Below are 8513 nucleotides of genomic sequence, written 5' to 3'. Positions count from 1 at the left end.
CGTTGTGATTGTCATATATCCTTTGTTTTGATTGCTGACAGTCCACAAATCTGAAGTGATAGCAATCCTACTCCGGTTTTTGTTTAACAATTTCATTGTCTTCTCTTTTTCTACATCATACATCTTGAATATGTCTTTCTTAATAGTTTTTCTACTCACAACCTTAAACAACGGTTGCATGTTGTTACAAAATTTTCTAAACCCGTAATGATCAACCATGCTCAAAGGATATTCATGTAGAACAATCATCATTGCTAGGTCCTTCCTCACCGACTCTTAATCAAGCTGATGCGAAGTTAAGGTCATTTGTGACTTTGAACTTGAATCCTCTCCCGGGGTCATCGACAGAATCTTCTGTGATACATCTCCATACTTTCGCCTTGGACAAATTTTAATATGTGCATGCAAGTGCCTTGTCCCGTTTTTGGAACCACCAGCAAGTTGTTTATAACAATAGTTACACTCTGCTTTATCCTTGCCATCAACTTTAACTTTCTTGAAATGTTGCCATACAACTGATTTTGTCCTTACAGTATTGCTGCAACTGTCAACATCATTAAGGGGGGCATTTTCTTCATGTGTTTCTTCCTTAGTATCAGCAATTGGGGATTGACTTTGATTACTTCCAATCAGATCCGGAGTCGACAATTTTTTCGATGAGTCAGAAGGTAGATTCATCTCCTCCTCTAAGCTTTTTCATTTACTAAGTAAAAAAGTTTGAATTGACATGTTGAAACCTAAAAAAATGAACAAAAAGTATGAATATCAAATAACATTACAAAATAAAATTAAAAGAGGTGATATGTCATATTAATTTGTTAAAAAATAATATTTATCAGTAAAGTGGTTAGCTTTAGACTTTAACGAATTGCATGGCCTACAATGTCCCAATTGTCAATTATTTAAAGTATGGACAATTTTAATAATCAAATAACATTGGAATTTATATAAGTCAGATAATATGTTTAGCCAACAACGCATATGAAATTGCACCAAAATTTCTCCCCATTAAGGAAGTTTTCTAATAAACTTTATAGCTAGAGAAAGATCATGACAACTTTTCAATATTAAAATACAATCAAAGGCCGATATTTGGGGACACAAGCAACAAATTCTTTGTCAGAGATTGAACTGCCCGAAAAAGAATAACAAGAAAACCAAGCAGAGAATTCAAACTCAAACAAACAAAACAGAATCTGATTTATTTCTTTAATAATTGTAAGCGACGAAATTCACGACAAGATAAAATTAAAAGAATGAAATTATTAATCTGAGAATCAAAGTAATTCAGCAAAAGAATCAACAAAAGTTAAAGGAGGTCTTACACGTTGAAACCATGGGAAACTGAAGAAAGAAAGGATGATTTTGTGAAAAAACATCAATCAAAGATAGAAATTGGCGAGTCTGTTAATTAGATGTTTGTTCATATTATTGACCACCAACTAAAGAGTCTAACATCATAAGCTGAATCAAAGAATTACATAACCTTGTCGCCAGAAAGAATGCATTATATTTTGACAGCAATATTTTAAATCTAATTCAAGGGTTCAAGGAAATTTAATAAAAGAAGAAAAAGAGAATCTCACTTTTATAAGACCCCTAGTCTTGTCCAAGTTCATATTTCACTTTACTCCCCTTGCCAATCTCTACAACCTGCAATAGAGATTTACATTATGATATGGAAGCACGAATTATTTTTGGAGAAAAATCTGCCTATCACTGACAAGAACAACTTTATATGAAACAACTTCAAAGCTAAGAATCACCATTCAGCAAGCTACTTCAAGTGAAAATTTGGGGAAATATAACTTCAAGTTAACAAAAGAGCTAAAACTTGAGAAATATAAAGAAATTGAGTAACTTTAAGCTCATTTAATGCAAAGTACAAAGTGTACAAGATATCAAACAAAATATCAGCAATGATAAATATTTGAAGCGTATTTTAATTCCTTGTAAACCTCAGAAGAGCAAAATGGAACGACTTCTTAGTTACTCAGAGTTACACAGAATTTGCTTCTTCTTTATTATTCACATCAGATGCACACTATAGTAAACATGATATAATCAAAACTGTCCATTCTTTGAGCTTAAAATAGCAAAATACACAACAGATTCATTACAAAATGCAGCCGCATTGGGATACTACCTTGAAAAAAGTACTTTCTCTTCCACCAATTTATATGTAAATAAAAGCAGTCAAACTTCAATATTTTCCCCTAGATTGAAACTCTACAGAAGCCACATTTGATGGCTCCTCGGTCCCAAATTAATATATTATTTTTTATTTTAATGCTCATCCAAAAGTTCAGAGGAACAATGATTAAAAAAAGAAAAAGAAAGAGTCAAGAGTCTTACTTATCTAAGCAGGCAGCGGTGACGGAGATGCAAATTGCAGAACGGAAAACGGAGAGAGAGATATGTTAGCTGTTAGGAAGGGCAGCAGGTGGAGAGAGTTTAGGGAATGGGATGAGAATTGAGGTTAGGGTTTGGGAAAAATGGTTATATATACTTAGGATAATACTGTAATTAAATATATAGTATAAGGGTATATTAGTAAAATTGATACTAAAGTTTGCGGGCCGGGCCGGGACTGAAGATATACCCTTGCCCAGCCAGTACCCGTGGTCGGGCCTTAAAATCAAGCCCGGGCCCAAGCCCAAGCCCGTCACCCACGGGTAAAGCCCACCCTTTTCGGGCTGGGTACCCAAAAATCTCGGGCCCATTGCCATCTCTATACTACATAAACCATCTTTCATTGCTTCTCTCTTGATGTTCATATTTTTCTTACATTACTTCATGATTTTTTAAATATCAAGTTTTGTATAATAAATAATGCATGAGAATTATTTCTGCGTGGTCGAGTGGTTCGATAGAGATTCTTGGATGTCTTATTCAAGAGACTTTAAGTTCGAGTCTCTCTTTGGTTGCTAATAGGAGTAGTCACCCGAGTTTTAATTAGATCGGTAGTTTCAAGGTCCTGAGAGATTAGTTAAAGTGAGCATAAACTAACCCGAACGCCTTTGTTCATTAAAAAAAAAAAAAAAAATGCATTTGACATTATTATTTTGGTGGAACTTATAAATTAGGTAATCTATATCTTGTAATTATAAAACAATATCACACAACTTGTAATACAAAACTTGATATGTGTAACATTTTTTTTTTTAAATTTTTATCCCCCATTTTTTGAGTAATTTTTTTAGCCCCTGTGCTTTCACTTTAGTATTTTAAGGACAATTGTTTTAAATACTGTTTTGGAACTTATCATTTCAAAATACTTATGTATTAGTCCTTTGACTCAAAGGTTAATTGATTACTAAAATTATATTAAAATGACAAAAATACCCTCTTTTAAAACCCAAACCGTTGAATTGTTTTGTCAGTTGTCACCATCAAAGTCCAGACCTAGAATCCTATTCCAAACTACTTGCACACTTTACATCCTCAGAAGATTTGAGCTTTAGAATAAAATTTTAATATGAAAGTAGACCTAAAAATTTACATTAAAGTATACCATCACTTTTGAGTACTCTGGAATCTGGATATATACTCCGGGTATATATATAGTATATATAATATAATAATACAAAGGGGCTATTTAGTTTGTTTTGATAATAATTTGAGTATAGCATGCCACCTTCTCTATAGTATGCATGATTTAAGAGAGATAACTCCAATAAATATATTTGAATTTCTATAAACAGAATCGGCTTTTTTTCGAAGAGATATCTGCCAATGTCTCTTCTTTTGGAACGATATCAGAATGATTGTTCTCAGAGATATGGCAAATTGTAGAGTTCTCTGTCAACCCGTGATTTATGTAGTATTTGATTTGATATTTTCCATTCGATTGTTTTAAACGTTAATTTAACTTGACAATAATAGGTCAATTTAAATATTTTTATTTAAGCATATCTTAATATTAATGTTTATGTCAATAATTACAGAATATATATATCCTTTCACTTACTATTAAAATTATTTATAGATACTTAAAAAATACTAGAAGTATGTTCGAAAAGAACATTTTATTTCAAAATTTCAAAAACTGTTTCTGAAAACCAGCGATCAAATACATTATTGGAGAGCGTTTAGAAAAACATTTGGTATCATAATGTTATCCATTTATGTGACTTTCAAAAAGAGTATGTAGCGAGATCCGTCCTCCAACCTAGTGATTACCCAGATTTGACAAAGAAAATTATGTCACTTGTCGAATTCGTAGTCAATAATTGACAATTTTTGGCGGTGAAATTTATTTATATAAATTAGACAATTATACTGTGTTTAGTAGAAAAGCTCTCTTGCAGGTCTAAAATGGCTGACAATACCAAGCTTCGGATAGCAATGTTTCCATGGCTAGCTTTTGGTCACATGATTCCTTGGCTCCAGCTCGCTAAGCTCATAGCTCAAAAAGGTCATGAAATCATCTTCATTTCCACCTCTAGAAATATTGATCGCTTACCAAAACTCTCTCCAACTTTAGCTTCTTTCATTCATTTTGTTAAACTCCCCTTACCCCAAGTAGAAAATCTCCCTGAAAACGCAGAAGCCACCATGGATTTACACTACGACGACGTTTGGTACCTAAAACAGGCATACGATCGTCTCCAAGAACCCATGAAACACTTACTCCAATCTCTTTCTCCCGACTGGATTTTTTACGATTTTACAGCTTACTGGCTACCAACTATAGCCCGTCAACTCGGTATCCCGCACGGGTTCTTCAGTATATTTACTGCGGCAGTTCTCGGTTACCTTGGGCCACCGTCCGCCTTGATCAACCGTGCTGATCATGATCTCAACACGCCTGAAGATTACATGAGACAACCCAAGTGGGTCCCTTTCCCAACAACCGTGGCGTTTCGCCTCTTTGAGGCAAGAAGGGTCTTCCATGTAATAACTGGAGACGAATCAAATGTCTCCGATTTTTATCGTATTGGTGAAACACTTAGAAGCTGTGACATTATCGCTATAAGAAGCTGTGTGGATTTCGGACCTGAATGGTTGAAAGTTTTAGAAGATATTCACCGGAAACCTGTTATTCCTATCGGCCAACTCCCCACAACGGCGGATGATGGTGGGGAGGAAACCGGTACGTGGAGGTGGATTAAAGAATGGTTAGACAAGCAAGAAAAAGGTTCAGTAGTGTATGTTGCTTTCGGTAGTGAAGCAAAACCGAGTCAAGAAGAACTCACTGAGATAGCTTTTGGGTTAGAGCTCTCAGGATTACCCTTCTTTTGGGTGCTTAAGAAGCGACTCGGACCAGCTGATTCTAAGTTGATCTAGTTACCAGATGGGTTCGAGGAACGAACAAAAGGGCGTGGAGTGGTTTGCACGAGTTGGGCACCCCAAGTCAAGATTTTGGCTCATGACTCAGTGGGGGGGTTCTTGTCTCACTCTGGGTGGAGCTCAGTAGTTGAAGCGCTTCAGTTTGGAAGAGCTCTTGTGCTGTTAACTTGCTTTGCTGATCAAGGGTTAATCGCTAAGCAATTAGCGGAGAAAAAGATTGGGTACGTTGTTCCCAGGGAGGAGGGAGACGGTTCGTTTACAAGGGACTCAGTGGCGGAATCATTGAGGCTTGTTGTTGTAGAGGAAGAGGGTAAATTTTACAGGGAGAAAGCCATGGAGATGAAAGGTTTGTTTGGGGACAGGGATAGACAGGATCAGTACGTGGATAATTTCCTGAATTATCTTGAATCGCACAGATGTTTAAAGTAAGAATAGGTGATTTATGCCAATTATGTGTCAAGCTTGTTGTTTGTATTGTACTTGTGTTTGAGTTTGATTGGGGGCAAAGTTAATCATCAAGAATCGCAGATTGTGTAGTTTCATATAATTATGTTTTGAATCAAATGTATTTTTGCGTTGCCTGCGCTTACTCTTAGCTAGTAAACTCATCTTATGGAATTTGACTATTAATTTTATTAAGGCACATTTTTGGTAATCATGTAGTTGGACAAACGTTTTATTTTTCAAAAAAAAAAAAATGTTAAACATTATTAAAGATTTTAAAATAATGTGTATATATATATATACACTGTTCAGTCCGTCGAAAGAGGGACACTGTGTCTGTCATTGAATCCATTATATCGCACTATTCGTCGAATTCACTACAAGGAAGGTACTCAACCAGAGAGAAAGGTAGAACGAAAGGAAGGCTTCTTTGATTCAATTAAATGGTGTGAACGCGTTATCTAATCAGTTCTCGTGGGAGAGCCAGTTGCTTCCAAAGGTCAGGGAAAGGTCTCGAAAGAGACTTTGGCTGAGAAAGGGACTGTTCACGGAGTAGCTCTAGTTGTGGTTGTTTAGGTTGAAGTGAGACTATTAGCTGCGTGCTATATATATATATATAAAGTAAAACCTCTCTATAGTGATACTTTATATAGAAATAAACTCTACATAATTATAAAAAATTCTAGTTCCAATTTGGGATAGTTATAAATAAGAATAAATATATATAAAGTAAAACCTCTCTATAGTGATACTTTATATAGAAATAAACTCTACATAGTTATAAAAAATTCTAGTCCCAATTTGGGATAGTTATAAATAAGAATAAACTCTACATTGTAATAAGTTAGAATTTTTCTAATTCCCGCCTTAAGGAAAGTGGCATATACATAGTAATAATTATCTGTATATTACAAAAAAAAAATATGTTATGTAAAATTAAAGGTTTAAAATGAAATAAAATATTTATTTAAAATTGTTTGGGACAATGATTTATACTTTAAATTTGTTATCACATCTTTTACCTTACGAGTACGTAATAACTTATTAGCATGGATACATTCTTGTTAAAGTCAAAATATTTTTAGTTTCTCAAGTATGTTTAGAGCTTTATGACATAAGACTTTTTGTATTTCCGTACTATTATCCTTAGGATTATTTCCTTTTTTTTCTTGGCTAATTGCAACAATGATTTCTCCTTTAGTTAAAGCATACATGATTTGTTGCTCATTTGGATAATTGAAGGAGACATTAATATTCATTCGATTAGTGTAGTGAAGTTGTTGAATCTGATCACTCAATTTTATAGTGACTCTTTTATTCTCCTCATCCACTTCATTTGTAACTTAGAATTCATTGACATTAGTGGTCCTAATTTTGCAGCGCTTAAAACCATTAACAATTGTCTGTGGCTTCACATCAATTNCTATATATATATATATATATATATATAAGAAGTTGCAAGCATTCCACAACTTATTGCCCTCAGCAGCCAAATCCTTCTTGGGGCAAAAGATTAAAACACCATATTCGGTTTGAATTTAATTAAAAGGTTATCAATTTTCAAAGTCTTTACTAAATGACCTTATTTTTTATTAAGAGTAATTAATGATAATTAATCGTTAATTATGTTTTAATTAAGATTAATGAAGCATTGACTAATCTTTTAAAAATTATCTTTGTCCCCAAAAACCCGAAATTGTTTCAAAGAAACCCAAACCCAAAATAAAGAATTTGCCTCCTCCCTCCCATTATTAATGTCGAAACTCCCCTCCCTATTGTTGTTTCTTCTCTTAGCAAAGCCAAAGCCCACCTCCTCCTCCTCCTCCTCCTCCTCCTCCTGCTTTTCCTCTAAATCTTCTTCTTCCTCCGCCATTAACATCTTCTGCTAGAAGATCAGGCTCCTCCTCCTTCTGAAATTTCATCAATGTTTGTGTTACTCCTCTTTGTATTTTAGATTTCTATCCACAAAAATTTAATGGATTGGATTTGGGTTATGATTTCGATTTAGTGGTTTAGGTTCTTGGGTTGTGTTTGGTGTAATACAAGTTGAAAGTCATGAAATTTGTTGATGATTTTCTTGCATTGTGGGTAGTTGGGGGTGGTACCAATTGCCACAACCGATTATAGGTGCAGATGATGAAAAAAGGATTCCAAAGCTGATGGATCGCTTAAGCGATCTGGTATATGGCAGTAGATCACTTAAGCGATACACTAGATCGTTTAAGCTACTCTGCAGATGCTCTTTAAAATCTGACAACCCTTAATATATCAGTTAATATTTTTTTTCTAAGTACTTGGCTATTATTATACATGGGACAAGTTGTTTTAGGTGTTGAATATTTTGGTGAATTGGTGGAGGACGAAGGTTGTTGGAAGTGGACTGGGAAGAGCAAAGAAGTTATAGCAATTGTTATGAGTACATATGTCAATTTTGATGAGTTGATTGATGAAATCATTAGAAGAGGTGGGTTGAGTTGCTCACATAGTGACATAGTTGTGAAGTATGTTTTAAGCAGAATTTCTAAACATTATAAGATACCCCATGTTATATTAAAGTCGGATGAAGATGTGAAGTTATATATGCTTGATGTGGTCAATAATGGTTCGAGGCCGATTTTAAGGGTTTCTATTGTAGATAAACCTTTGGAAGTTGGTTCAAAGGAAGGGAACGAGGAAGTTGGTGTGGAGAATGCTAGTTTTAATTTTAACTACGGGGACATTGATTTCTTTGTTGAAAAAACAAGAGTAGACGGTGATTGGGGTACTGAAGTGGACAC

At 34.5% G+C, this 8513-nt stretch overlaps 1 pseudogene; it reads left to right on the top strand.

Moving 5' to 3' along the window:
* Positions 1–4304: 4304 nt before the first annotated feature.
* On the top strand, positions 4305–5813 carry LOC116146355 (annotated as a pseudogene).
* Positions 5814–8513: the final 2700 nt, after the last annotated feature.

Source organism: Pistacia vera, unplaced genomic scaffold, assembly GCF_008641045.1.
Source record: "Pistacia vera cultivar Batoury unplaced genomic scaffold, PisVer_v2 Contig477, whole genome shotgun sequence".
Taxonomy (NCBI): Eukaryota; Viridiplantae; Streptophyta; class Magnoliopsida; order Sapindales; family Anacardiaceae; genus Pistacia; species Pistacia vera.
The sequence above is the reverse complement of the archived record's forward strand: the minus strand, read 5'-3'. Positions and strand labels throughout refer to the sequence as shown.